The following is a 12,151-nucleotide window of genomic DNA, read 5'->3' as shown; positions in this document are numbered from 1 at the left end:
CAATAAGCGCCCAAAGAAACTCAAGGTTCTTTCCTCAAGGGTGCTTGAATGAGCTGTCTTTCTGTTACACTGACCACATTCTTTAAATTGTGGACCAGAACAGATAAAGAAAATGTGCGCCTTCTACTTGATGAAAAGAGGTGTGGAGAGCTGCGACATGGCTTTTCTCTTTCAGAAAACTCATTCTTCTGACTTTGTAGCTCAAACCGCTTGCAATTCTGTAGCAAGTTTACAAGGGAAAATAAAAACAAAGATTTTGCCACCCTTACCTTGTAAAGTAAGAGAACGGATGCCTTCTGAAAGAAAAAAAAAGTCTTTGCTGTCATCTAGCGAAAGCCCCAGTGGCCTAATGGATAAGGCACTGGCCTCCTAAGCCAGGGATTGTGGGTTCGAGTCCCATCTGGGGTGTTTGAGATCTTGCTTGACTCTTTCAAGTCACATCTAAAGCAAGGCTTTAGAATAAAACCTTTAGGAGTTCCCTTTCCTGTTGCCTTAATTAATATGCATGCCTTCTCCTAGTAGAACTCAGATTAGTTCAGCAGCATGCTATCAACTGAATGGAAACTTCTGCAAGATGGCTACAAGTCCTCTTGTCCAAAACCAAATCTCCTGCAATGTTTCTGCCAAACAATATGTTCAACTCCCCACAAAGGAAACGCTGCTTTTATTAGGAAAGAGCTTTGCATTTTCTCCAACATTCTCCAGACATCCCATTGTGGCATGCAAATCCGGTGGCCTAAAATCTTCAAGCAAAAAAGCCACCCTGACAAGTATCGTTGGTAAGCTTAATTTGCAGGAAGGCATTTTATGTCCTTGTTGTGCCAGTTTCAGAAATGTTTTTCCTGATGTATCAACATGTATACGAATAGCAATCAGAATCGCTCCTTAGAGGTGTGCTTCCTTTGCTTCATATGACATGGTGTTGTTGCATTTGTTGAGATTCACACTGATAGCCACTGCTTTGGGACACATTCAGAAGTCTTCTTGCCGCAAGCAGTCAGAAATAGAATCTGACGTGGATCGGCAGATTTTCTGAAAAATAGAGCATCAAAATGCTCAACACAGTTGCTGGATAGTGGCATTTCAAATGTATTAACAACTCTTGTGTTTTATCTGGGTTTACCCACAAACGGACCTTGATCCAAAGGTACTTGGTATTACCTGCCACTTCTTGCTTTACAGTGGATATTTAGTAACTTTTCAAACATGCATGAATATATCCCTAACACGTCACGATAGCAGTTGCAATATCATTTTTTCTTTCAAAAAAGTTCTACTTTTATTTTTAAAATACTGTCCTTGAGCTCCAGTCAAGTGGATTTGGCGGTGTTTTTTTTTTTTCTAGGAGTACTTATATGCTACCATTTCTTGCTATGAGAGAAAAAATATTCTCTTTTGTCTGGGATAAGCACGATTTTAGGTTTCGGATCACTTGAAGGCCTATTTGAAACCAAGGAGACATGGGTGATGGATTTCCATGATGGCTTCTGTGCTCCAGTGGCGCAATCGGTCAGCGCGCGGTACTTATATGGCAGTATCTGTTGAGCAATGCCGAGGTTGTGAGTTCGAGCCTCACCTGGAGCATGCAGTTTCTTGCTTTTTGCCTTTATTCATGGAAAATGTAATCTGCACTTGCACCCTATGGCCTGAGAACTTTACAACAGGGCAATAAGCGCCCAAAGAAACTCAAGGTTCTTTCCTCAAGGGTGCTTGAATGAGCTGTCTTTCTGTTACACTGACCACATTCTTTAAATTGTGGACCAGAACAGATAAAGAAAATGTGCGCCTTCTACTTGATGAAAAGAGGTGTGGAGAGCTGCGACATGGCTTTTCTCTTTCAGAAAACTCATTCTTCTGACTTTGTAGCTCAAACCGCTTGCAATTCTGTAGCAAGTTTACAAGGGAAAATAAAAACAAAGATTTTGCCACCCTTACCTTGTAAAGTAAGAGAACGGATGCCTTCTGAAAGAAAAAAAAAGTCTTTGCTGTCATCTAGCGAAAGCCCCAGTGGCCTAATGGATAAGGCACTGGCCTCCTAAGCCAGGGATTGTGGGTTCGAGTCCCATCTGGGGTGTTTGAGATCTTGCTTGACTCTTTCAAGTCACATCTAAAGCAAGGCTTTAGAATAAAACCTTTAGGAGTTCCCTTTCCTGTTGCCTTAATTAATATGCGTGCCTTCTCCTAGTAGAACTCAGATTAGTTCAGGAGCATGCTATCAACTGAATGGAAACTTCTGCAAGATGGCTACAAGTCCTCTTGTCCAAAACCAAATCTCCTGCAATGTTTCTGCCAAACAATATGTTCAACTCCCCACAAAGGAAACGCTGCTTTTATTAGGAAAGAGCTTTGCATTTTCTCCGACATTCTCCAGACATCCCATTGTGGCATGCAAATCCGGTGGCCTAAAATCTTCAAGCAAAAAAGCCACCCTGACAAGTATCGTTGGTAAGCTTAATTTGCAGGAAGGCATTTTATGTCCTTGTTGTGCCAGTTTCAGAAATGTTTTTCCTGATGTATCAACATGTATACGAATAGCAATCAGAATCGCTCCTTAGAGGTGTGCTTCCTTTGCTTCATATGACATGGTGTTGTTGCATTTGTTGAGATTCACACTGATAGCCACTGCTTTGGGACACATTCAGAAGTCTTCTTGCCGCAAGCAGTCAGAAATAGAATCTGACGTGGATCGGCAGATTTTCTGAAAAATAGAGCATCAAAATGCTCAACACAGTTGCTGGATAGTGGCATTTCAAATGTATTAACAACTCTTGTGTTTTATCTGGGTTTACCCACAAACGGACCTTGATCCAAAGGTACTTGGTATTACCTGCCACTTCTTGCTTTACAGTGGATATTTAGTAACTTTTCAAACATGCATGAATATATCCCTAACACGTCACGATAGCAGTTGCAATATCATTTTTTCTTTCAAAAAAGTTCTACTTTTATTTTTAAAATACTGTCCTTGAGCTCCAGTCAAGTGGATTTGGCGGTGTTTTTTTTTTTTCTAGGAGTACTTATATGCTACCATTTCTTGCTATGAGAGAAAAAATATTCTCTTTTGTCTGGGATAAGCACGATTTTAGGTTTCGGATCACTTGAAGGCCTATTTGAAACCAAGGAGACATGGGTGATGGATTTCCGTGATGGCTTCTGTGCTCCAGTGGCGCAATCGGTCAGCGCGCGGTACTTATATGGCAGTATCTGTTGAGCAATGCCGAGGTTGTGAGTTCGAGCCTCACCTGGAGCATGCAGTTTCTTGCTTTTTGCCTTTATTCATGGAAAATGTAATCTGCACTTGCACCCTATGGCCTGAGAACTTTACAACAGGGCAATAAGCGCCCAAAGAAACTCAAGGTTCTTTCCTCAAGGGTGCTTGAATGAGCTGTCTTTCTGTTACACTGACCACATTCTTTAAATTGTGGACCAGAACAGATAAAGAAAATGTGCGCCTTCTACTTGATGAAAAGAGGTGTGGAGAGCTGCGACATGGCTTTTCTCTTTCAGAAAACTCATTCTTCTGACTTTGTAGCTCAAACCGCTTGCAATTCTGTAGCAAGTTTACAAGGGAAAATAAAAACAAAGATTTTGCCACCCTTACCTTGTAAAGTAAGAGAACGGATGCCTTCTGAAAGAAAAAAAAGTCTTTGCTGTCATCTAGCGAAAGCCCCAGTGGCCTAATGGATAAGGCACTGGCCTCCTAAGCCAGGGATTGTGGGTTCGAGTCCCATCTGGGGTGTTTGAGATCTTGCTTGACTCTTTCAAGTCACATCTAAAGCAAGGCTTTAGAATAAAACCTTTAGGAGTTCCCTTTCCTGTTGCCTTAATTAATATGCATTCCTTCTCCTAGTAGAACTCAGATTAGTTCAGCAGCATGCTATCAACTGAATGGAAACTTCTGCAAGATGGCTACAAGTCCTCTTGTCCAAAACCAAATCTCCTGCAATGTTTCTGCCAAACAATATGTTCAACTCCCCACAAAGGAAACGCTGCTTTTATTAGGAAAGAGCTTTGCATTTTCTCCGACATTCTCCAGACATCCCATTGTGGCATGCAAATCCGGTGGCCTAAAATCTTCAAGCAAAAAAGCCACCCTGACAAGTATCGTTGGTAAGCTTAATTTGCAGGAAGGCATTTTATGTCCTTGTTGTGCCAGTTTCAGAAATGTTTTTCCTGATGTATCAACATGTATACGAATAGCAATCAGAATCGCTCCTTAGAGGTGTGCTTCCTTTGCTTCATATGACATGGTGTTGTTGCATTTGTTGAGATTCACACTGATAGCCACTGCTTTGGGACACATTCAGAAGTCTTCTTGCCGCAAGCAGTCAGAAATAGAATCTGACGTGGATCGGCAGATTTTCTGAAAAATAGAGCATCAAAATGCTCAACACAGTTGCTGGATAGTGGCATTTCAAATGTATTAACAACTCTTGTGTTTTTTCTGGGTTTACCCACAAACGGACCTTGATCCAAAGGTACTTGGTATTACCTGCCACTTCTTGCTTTACAGTGGATATTTAGTAACTTTTCAAACATGCATGAATATATCCCTAACACGTCACGATAGCAGTTGCAATATCATTTTTTCTTTCAAAAAAGTTCTACTTTTATTTTTAGAATACTGTCCTTGAGCTCCAGTCAAGTGGATTTGGCGGTGTTTTTTTTTTTCTAGGAGTACTTATATGCTACCATTTCTTGCTATGAGAGAAAAAATATTCTCTTTTGTCTGGGATAAGCACGATTTTAGGTTTCGGATCACTTGAAGGCCTATTTGAAACCAAGGAGACATGGGTGATGGATTTCCGTGATGGCTTCTGTGCTCCAGTGGCGCAATCGGTCAGCGCGCGGTACTTATATGGCAGTATCTGTTGAGCAATGCCGAGGTTGTGAGTTCGAGCCTCACCTGGAGCATGCAGTTTCTTGCTTTTTGCCTTTATTCATGGAAAATGTAATCTGCACTTGCACCCTATGGCCTGAGAACTTTACAACAGGGCAATAAGCGCCCAAAGAAACTCAAGGTTCTTTCCTCAAGGGTGCTTGAATGAGCTGTCTTTCTGTTACACTGACCACATTCTTTAAATTGTGGACCAGAACAGATAAAGAAAATGTGCGCCTTCTACTTGATGAAAAGAGGTGTGGAGAGCTGCGACATGGCTTTTCTCTTTCAGAAAACTCATTCTTCTGACTTTGTAGCTCAAACCGCTTGCAATTCTGTAGCAAGTTTACAAGGGAAAATAAAAACAAAGATTTTGCCACCCTTACCTTGTAAAGTAAGAGAACGGATGCCTTCTGAAAGAAAAAAAAAGTCTTTGCTGTCATCTAGCGAAAGCCCCAGTGGCCTAATGGATAAGGCACTGGCCTCCTAAGCCAGGGATTGTGGGTTCGAGTCCCATCTGGGGTGTTTGAGATCTTGCTTGACTCTTTCAAGTCACATCTAAAGCAAGGCTTTAGAATAAAACCTTTAGGAGTTCCCTTTCCTGTTGCCTTAATTAATATGCATGCCTTCTCCTAGTAGAACTCAGATTAGTTCAGCAGCATGCTATCAACTGAATGGAAACTTCTGCAAGATGGCTACAAGTCCTCTTGTCCAAAACCAAATCTCCTGCAATGTTTCTGCCAAACAATATGTTCAACTCCCCACAAAGGAAACGCTGCTTTTATTAGGAAAGAGCTTTGCATTTTCTCCAACATTCTCCAGACATCCCATTGTGGCATGCAAATCCGGTGGCCTAAAATCTTCAAGCAAAAAAGCCACCCTGACAAGTATCGTTGGTAAGCTTAATTTGCAGGAAGGCATTTTATGTCCTTGTTGTGCCAGTTTCAGAAATGTTTTTCCTGATGTATCAACATGTATACGAATAGCAATCAGAATCGCTCCTTAGAGGTGTGCTTCCTTTGCTTCATATGACATGGTGTTGTTGCATTTGTTGAGATTCACACTGATAGCCACTGCTTTGGGACACATTCAGAAGTCTTCTTGCCGCAAGCAGTCAGAAATAGAATCTGACGTGGATCGGCAGATTTTCTGAAAAATAGAGCATCAAAATGCTCAACACAGTTGCTGGATAGTGGCATTTCAAATGTATTAACAACTCTTGTGTTTTATCTGGGTTTACCCACAAACGGACCTTGATCCAAAGGTACTTGGTATTACCTGCCACTTCTTGCTTTACAGTGGATATTTAGTAACTTTTCAAACATGCATGAATATATCCCTAACACGTCACGATAGCAGTTGCAATATCATTTTTTCTTTCAAAAAAGTTCTACTTTTATTTTTAAAATACTGTCCTTGAGCTCCAGTCAAGTGGATTTGGCGGTGTTTTTTTTTTTCTAGGAGTACTTATATGCTACCATTTCTTGCTATGAGAGAAAAAATATTCTCTTTTGTCTGGGATAAGCACGATTTTAGGTTTCGGATCACTTGAAGGCCTATTTGAAACCAAGGAGACATGGGTGATGGATTTCCATGATGGCTTCTGTGCTCCAGTGGCGCAATCGGTCAGCGCGCGGTACTTATATGGCAGTATCTGTTGAGCAATGCCGAGGTTGTGAGTTCGAGCCTCACCTGGAGCATGCAGTTTCTTGCTTTTTGCCTTTATTCATGGAAAATGTAATCTGCACTTGCACCCTATGGCCTGAGAACTTTACAACAGGGCAATAAGCGCCCAAAGAAACTCAAGGTTCTTTCCTCAAGGGTGCTTGAATGAGCTGTCTTTCTGTTACACTGACCACATTCTTTAAATTGTGGACCAGAACAGATAAAGAAAATGTGCGCCTTCTACTTGATGAAAAGAGGTGTGGAGAGCTGCGACATGGCTTTTCTCTTTCAGAAAACTCATTCTTCTGACTTTGTAGCTCAAACCGCTTGCAATTCTGTAGCAAGTTTACAAGGGAAAATAAAAACAAAGATTTTGCCACCCTTACCTTGTAAAGTAAGAGAACGGATGCCTTCTGAAAGAAAAAAAAAGTCTTTGCTGTCATCTAGCGAAAGCCCCAGTGGCCTAATGGATAAGGCACTGGCCTCCTAAGCCAGGGATTGTGGGTTCGAGTCCCATCTGGGGTGTTTGAGATCTTGCTTGACTCTTTCAAGTCACATCTAAAGCAAGGCTTTAGAATAAAACCTTTAGGAGTTCCCTTTCCTGTTGCCTTAATTAATATGCGTGCCTTCTCCTAGTAGAACTCAGATTAGTTCAGGAGCATGCTATCAACTGAATGGAAACTTCTGCAAGATGGCTACAAGTCCTCTTGTCCAAAACCAAATCTCCTGCAATGTTTCTGCCAAACAATATGTTCAACTCCCCACAAAGGAAACGCTGCTTTTATTAGGAAAGAGCTTTGCATTTTCTCCGACATTCTCCAGACATCCCATTGTGGCATGCAAATCCGGTGGCCTAAAATCTTCAAGCAAAAAAGCCACCCTGACAAGTATCGTTGGTAAGCTTAATTTGCAGGAAGGCATTTTATGTCCTTGTTGTGCCAGTTTCAGAAATGTTTTTCCTGATGTATCAACATGTATACGAATAGCAATCAGAATCGCTCCTTAGAGGTGTGCTTCCTTTGCTTCATATGACATGGTGTTGTTGCATTTGTTGAGATTCACACTGATAGCCACTGCTTTGGGACACATTCAGAAGTCTTCTTGCCGCAAGCAGTCAGAAATAGAATCTGACGTGGATCAGCAGATTTTCTGAAAAATAGAGCATCAAAATGCTCAACACAGTTGCTGGATAGTGGCATTTCAAATGTATTAACAACTCTTGTGTTTTATCTGGGTTTACCCACAAACGGACCTTGATCCAAAGGTACTTGGTATTACCTGCCACTTCTTGCTTTACAGTGGATATTTAGTAACTTTTCAAACATGCATGAATATATCCCTAACACGTCACGATAGCAGTTGCAATATCATTTTTTCTTTCAAAAAAGTTCTACTTTTATTTTTTAAATACTGTCCTTGAGCTCCAGTCAAGTGGATTTGGCGGTGTTTTTTTTTTTTCTAGGAGTACTTATATGCTACCATTTCTTGCTATGAGAGAAAAAATATTCTCTTTTGTCTGGGATAAGCACGATTTTAGGTTTCGGATCACTTGAAGGCCTATTTGAAACCAAGGAGACATGGGTGATGGATTTCCTTGATGGCTTCTGTGCTCCAGTGGCGCAATCGGTCAGCGCGCGGTACTTATATGGCAGTATCTGTTGAGCAATGCCGAGGTTGTGAGTTCAAGCCTCACCTGGAGCATGCAGTTTCTTGCTTTTTGCCTTTATTCATGGAAAATGTAATCTGCACTTGCACCCTATGGCCTGAGAACTTTACAACAGGGCAATAAGCGCCCAAAGAAACTCAAGGTTCTTTCCTCAAGGGTGCTTGAATGAGCTGTCTTTCTGTTACACTGACCACATTCTTTAAATTGTGGACCAGAACAGATAAAGAAAATGTGCGCCTTCTACTTGATGAAAAGAGGTGTGGAGAGCTGCGACATGGCTTTTCTCTTTCAGAAAACTCATTCTTCTGACTTTGTAGCTCAAACCGCTTGCAATTCTGTAGCAAGTTTACAAGGGAAAATAAAAACAAAGATTTTGCCACCCTTACCTTGTAAAGTAAGAGAACGGATGCCTTCTGAAAGAAAAAAAAAGTCTTTGCTGTCATCTAGCGAAAGCCCCAGTGGCCTAATGGATAAGGCACTGGCCTCCTAAGCCAGGGATTGTGGGTTCGAGTCCCATCTGGGGTGTTTGAGATCTTGCTTGACTCTTTCAAGTCACATCTAAAGCAAGGCTTTAGAATAAAACCTTTAGGAGTTCCCTTTCCTGTTGCCTTAATTAATATGCGTGCCTTCTCCTAGTAGAACTCAGATTAGTTCAGGAGCATGCTATCAACTGAATGGAAACTTCTGCAAGATGGCTACAAGTCCTCTTGTCCAAAACCAAATCTCCTGCAATGTTTCTGCCAAACAATATGTTCAACTCCCCACAAAGGAAACGCTGCTTTTATTAGGAAAGAGCTTTGCATTTTCTCCGACATTCTCCAGACATCCCATTGTGGCATGCAAATCCGGTGGCCTAAAATCTTCAAGCAAAAAAGCCACCCTGACAAGTATCGTTGGTAAGCTTAATTTGCAGGAAGGCATTTTATGTCCTTGTTGTGCCAGTTTCAGAAATGTTTTTCCTGATGTATCAACATGTATACGAATAGCAATCAGAATCGCTCCTTAGAGGTGTGCTTCCTTTGCTTCATATGACATGGTGTTGTTGCATTTGTTGAGATTCACACTGATAGCCACTGCTTTGGGACACATTCAGAAGTCTTCTTGCCGCAAGCAGTCAGAAATAGAATCTGACGTGGATCGGCAGATTTTCTGAAAAATAGAGCATCAAAATGCTCAACACAGTTGCTGGATAGTGGCATTTCAAATGTATTAACAACTCTTGTGTTTTATCTGGGTTTACCCACAAACGGACCTTGATCCAAAGGTACTTGGTATTACCTGCCACTTCTTGCTTTACAGTGGATATTTAGTAACTTTTCAAACATGCATGAATATATCCCTAACACGTCACGATAGCAGTTGCAATATCATTTTTTCTTTCAAAAAAGTTCTACTTTTATTTTTAAAATACTGTCCTTGAGCTCCAGTCAAGTGGATTTGGCGGTGTTTTTTTTTTTTCTAGGAGTACTTATATGCTACCATTTCTTGCTATGAGAGAAAAAATATTCTCTTTTGTCTGGGATAAGCACGATTTTAGGTTTCGGATCACTTGAAGGCCTATTTGAAACCAAGGAGACATGGGTGATGGATTTCCGTGATGGCTTCTGTGCTCCAGTGGCGCAATCGGTCAGCGCGCGGTACTTATATGGCAGTATCTGTTGAGCAATGCCGAGGTTGTGAGTTCGAGCCTCACCTGGAGCATGCAGTTTCTTGCTTTTTGCCTTTATTCATGGAAAATGTAATCTGCACTTGCACCCTATGGCCTGAGAACTTTACAACAGGGCAATAAGCGCCCAAAGAAACTCAAGGTTCTTTCCTCAAGGGTGCTTGAATGAGCTGTCTTTCTGTTACACTGACCACATTCTTTAAATTGTGGACCAGAACAGATAAAGAAAATGTGCGCCTTCTACTTGATGAAAAGAGGTGTGGAGAGCTGCGACATGGCTTTTCTCTTTCAGAAAACTCATTCTTCTGACTTTGTAGCTCAAACCGCTTGCAATTCTGTAGCAAGTTTACAAGGGAAAATAAAAACAAAGATTTTGCCACCCTTACCTTGTAAAGTAAGAGAACGGATGCCTTCTGAAAGAAAAAAAAGTCTTTGCTGTCATCTAGCGAAAGCCCCAGTGGCCTAATGGATAAGGCACTGGCCTCCTAAGCCAGGGATTGTGGGTTCGAGTCCCATCTGGGGTGTTTGAGATCTTGCTTGACTCTTTCAAGTCACATCTAAAGCAAGGCTTTAGAATAAAACCTTTAGGAGTTCCCTTTCCTGTTGCCTTAATTAATATGCATTCCTTCTCCTAGTAGAACTCAGATTAGTTCAGCAGCATGCTATCAACTGAATGGAAACTTCTGCAAGATGGCTACAAGTCCTCTTGTCCAAAACCAAATCTCCTGCAATGTTTCTGCCAAACAATATGTTCAACTCCCCACAAAGGAAACGCTGCTTTTATTAGGAAAGAGCTTTGCATTTTCTCCGACATTCTCCAGACATCCCATTGTGGCATGCAAATCCGGTGGCCTAAAATCTTCAAGCAAAAAAGCCACCCTGACAAGTATCGTTGGTAAGCTTAATTTGCAGGAAGGCATTTTATGTCCTTGTTGTGCCAGTTTCAGAAATGTTTTTCCTGATGTATCAACATGTATACGAATAGCAATCAGAATCGCTCCTTAGAGGTGTGCTTCCTTTGCTTCATATGACATGGTGTTGTTGCATTTGTTGAGATTCACACTGATAGCCACTGCTTTGGGACACATTCAGAAGTCTTCTTGCCGCAAGCAGTCAGAAATAGAATCTGACGTGGATCGGCAGATTTTCTGAAAAATAGAGCATCAAAATGCTCAACACAGTTGCTGGATAGTGGCATTTCAAATGTATTAACAACTCTTGTGTTTTTTCTGGGTTTACCCACAAACGGACCTTGATCCAAAGGTACTTGGTATTACCTGCCACTTCTTGCTTTACAGTGGATATTTAGTAACTTTTCAAACATGCATGAATATATCCCTAACACGTCACGATAGCAGTTGCAATATCATTTTTTCTTTCAAAAAAGTTCTACTTTTATTTTTAGAATACTGTCCTTGAGCTCCAGTCAAGTGGATTTGGCGGTGTTTTTTTTTTTCTAGGAGTACTTATATGCTACCATTTCTTGCTATGAGAGAAAAAATATTCTCTTTTGTCTGGGATAAGCACGATTTTAGGTTTCGGATCACTTGAAGGCCTATTTGAAACCAAGGAGACATGGGTGATGGATTTCCGTGATGGCTTCTGTGCTCCAGTGGCGCAATCGGTCAGCGCGCGGTACTTATATGGCAGTATCTGTTGAGCAATGCCGAGGTTGTGAGTTCGAGCCTCACCTGGAGCATGCAGTTTCTTGCTTTTTGCCTTTATTCATGGAAAATGTAATCTGCACTTGCACCCTATGGCCTGAGAACTTTACAACAGGGCAATAAGCGCCCAAAGAAACTCAAGGTTCTTTCCTCAAGGGTGCTTGAATGAGCTGTCTTTCTGTTACACTGACCACATTCTTTAAATTGTGGACCAGAACAGATAAAGAAAATGTGCGCCTTCTACTTGATGAAAAGAGGTGTGGAGAGCTGCGACATGGCTTTTCTCTTTCAGAAAACTCATTCTTCTGACTTTGTAGCTCAAACCGCTTGCAATTCTGTAGCAAGTTTACAAGGGAAAATAAAAACAAAGATTTTGCCACCCTTACCTTGTAAAGTAAGAGAACGGATGCCTTCTGAAAGAAAAAAAAAGTCTTTGCTGTCATCTAGCGAAAGCCCCAGTGGCCTAATGGATAAGGCACTGGCCTCCTAAGCCAGGGATTGTGGGTTCGAGTCCCATCTGGGGTGTTTGAGATCTTGCTTGACTCTTTCAAGTCACATCTAAAGCAAGGCTTTAGAATAAAACCTTTAGGACTTCCCTTTCCTGTTGCCTT

The 12,151-nt window shown here is 41.4% G+C and overlaps 15 non-coding genes across 15 annotated transcripts; all 15 read left to right on the top strand.

The window, feature by feature from the left end:
- Window positions 1-335: 335 nt before the first annotated feature.
- TRNAR-CCU (transfer RNA arginine (anticodon CCU)) lies at window positions 336-408 on the top strand. The gene has a single exon. It is a non-coding gene; the product is annotated as a tRNA-Arg (tRNA).
- Window positions 409-1,491: 1,083 nt separating this feature from the next.
- Window positions 1,492-1,584, top strand: TRNAI-UAU (transfer RNA isoleucine (anticodon UAU)). The gene is given in 2 exon segments: window positions 1,492-1,529; window positions 1,549-1,584. It is a non-coding gene; the product is annotated as a tRNA-Ile (tRNA).
- Window positions 1,585-2,001: 417 nt separating this feature from the next.
- On the top strand, window positions 2,002-2,074 carry TRNAR-CCU (transfer RNA arginine (anticodon CCU)). The gene has a single exon. It is a non-coding gene; the product is annotated as a tRNA-Arg (tRNA).
- Window positions 2,075-3,157: 1,083 nt separating this feature from the next.
- On the top strand, window positions 3,158-3,250 carry TRNAI-UAU (transfer RNA isoleucine (anticodon UAU)). Its single transcript is given in 2 exon segments — window positions 3,158-3,195; window positions 3,215-3,250. It is a non-coding gene; the product is annotated as a tRNA-Ile (tRNA).
- A 416-nt stretch (window positions 3,251-3,666) lies between these two features.
- On the top strand, window positions 3,667-3,739 carry TRNAR-CCU (transfer RNA arginine (anticodon CCU)). Its single transcript has one exon. It is a non-coding gene; the product is annotated as a tRNA-Arg (tRNA).
- A 1,082-nt stretch (window positions 3,740-4,821) lies between these two features.
- TRNAI-UAU (transfer RNA isoleucine (anticodon UAU)) lies at window positions 4,822-4,914 on the top strand. Its single transcript is given in 2 exon segments — window positions 4,822-4,859; window positions 4,879-4,914. It is a non-coding gene; the product is annotated as a tRNA-Ile (tRNA).
- A 417-nt stretch (window positions 4,915-5,331) lies between these two features.
- Window positions 5,332-5,404, top strand: TRNAR-CCU (transfer RNA arginine (anticodon CCU)). Its single transcript has one exon. It is a non-coding gene; the product is annotated as a tRNA-Arg (tRNA).
- A 1,082-nt stretch (window positions 5,405-6,486) lies between these two features.
- Window positions 6,487-6,579, top strand: TRNAI-UAU (transfer RNA isoleucine (anticodon UAU)). Its single transcript is given in 2 exon segments — window positions 6,487-6,524; window positions 6,544-6,579. It is a non-coding gene; the product is annotated as a tRNA-Ile (tRNA).
- Window positions 6,580-6,996: 417 nt separating this feature from the next.
- TRNAR-CCU (transfer RNA arginine (anticodon CCU)) lies at window positions 6,997-7,069 on the top strand. Its single transcript has one exon. It is a non-coding gene; the product is annotated as a tRNA-Arg (tRNA).
- Window positions 7,070-8,152: 1,083 nt separating this feature from the next.
- On the top strand, window positions 8,153-8,245 carry TRNAI-UAU (transfer RNA isoleucine (anticodon UAU)). The gene is given in 2 exon segments: window positions 8,153-8,190; window positions 8,210-8,245. It is a non-coding gene; the product is annotated as a tRNA-Ile (tRNA).
- A 417-nt stretch (window positions 8,246-8,662) lies between these two features.
- TRNAR-CCU (transfer RNA arginine (anticodon CCU)) lies at window positions 8,663-8,735 on the top strand. The gene has a single exon. It is a non-coding gene; the product is annotated as a tRNA-Arg (tRNA).
- A 1,083-nt stretch (window positions 8,736-9,818) lies between these two features.
- Window positions 9,819-9,911, top strand: TRNAI-UAU (transfer RNA isoleucine (anticodon UAU)). The gene is given in 2 exon segments: window positions 9,819-9,856; window positions 9,876-9,911. It is a non-coding gene; the product is annotated as a tRNA-Ile (tRNA).
- Window positions 9,912-10,327: 416 nt separating this feature from the next.
- Window positions 10,328-10,400, top strand: TRNAR-CCU (transfer RNA arginine (anticodon CCU)). The gene has a single exon. It is a non-coding gene; the product is annotated as a tRNA-Arg (tRNA).
- Window positions 10,401-11,482: 1,082 nt separating this feature from the next.
- TRNAI-UAU (transfer RNA isoleucine (anticodon UAU)) lies at window positions 11,483-11,575 on the top strand. Its single transcript is given in 2 exon segments — window positions 11,483-11,520; window positions 11,540-11,575. It is a non-coding gene; the product is annotated as a tRNA-Ile (tRNA).
- A 417-nt stretch (window positions 11,576-11,992) lies between these two features.
- Window positions 11,993-12,065, top strand: TRNAR-CCU (transfer RNA arginine (anticodon CCU)). The gene has a single exon. It is a non-coding gene; the product is annotated as a tRNA-Arg (tRNA).
- The last annotated feature ends 86 nt before the right edge of the window (window positions 12,066-12,151 follow it).

This window comes from Lithobates pipiens, unplaced genomic scaffold (genome assembly GCF_037356315.1).
Source record: "Lithobates pipiens isolate NorthernLeopardFrog02 unplaced genomic scaffold, aLitPip1_a1.2 Scaffold_8, whole genome shotgun sequence".
Taxonomy (NCBI): Eukaryota; Metazoa; Chordata; class Amphibia; order Anura; family Ranidae; genus Lithobates; species Lithobates pipiens.
Note: the sequence above shows the minus strand (reverse complement) of the source record. Positions and strands in the feature narration are given on the sequence as shown.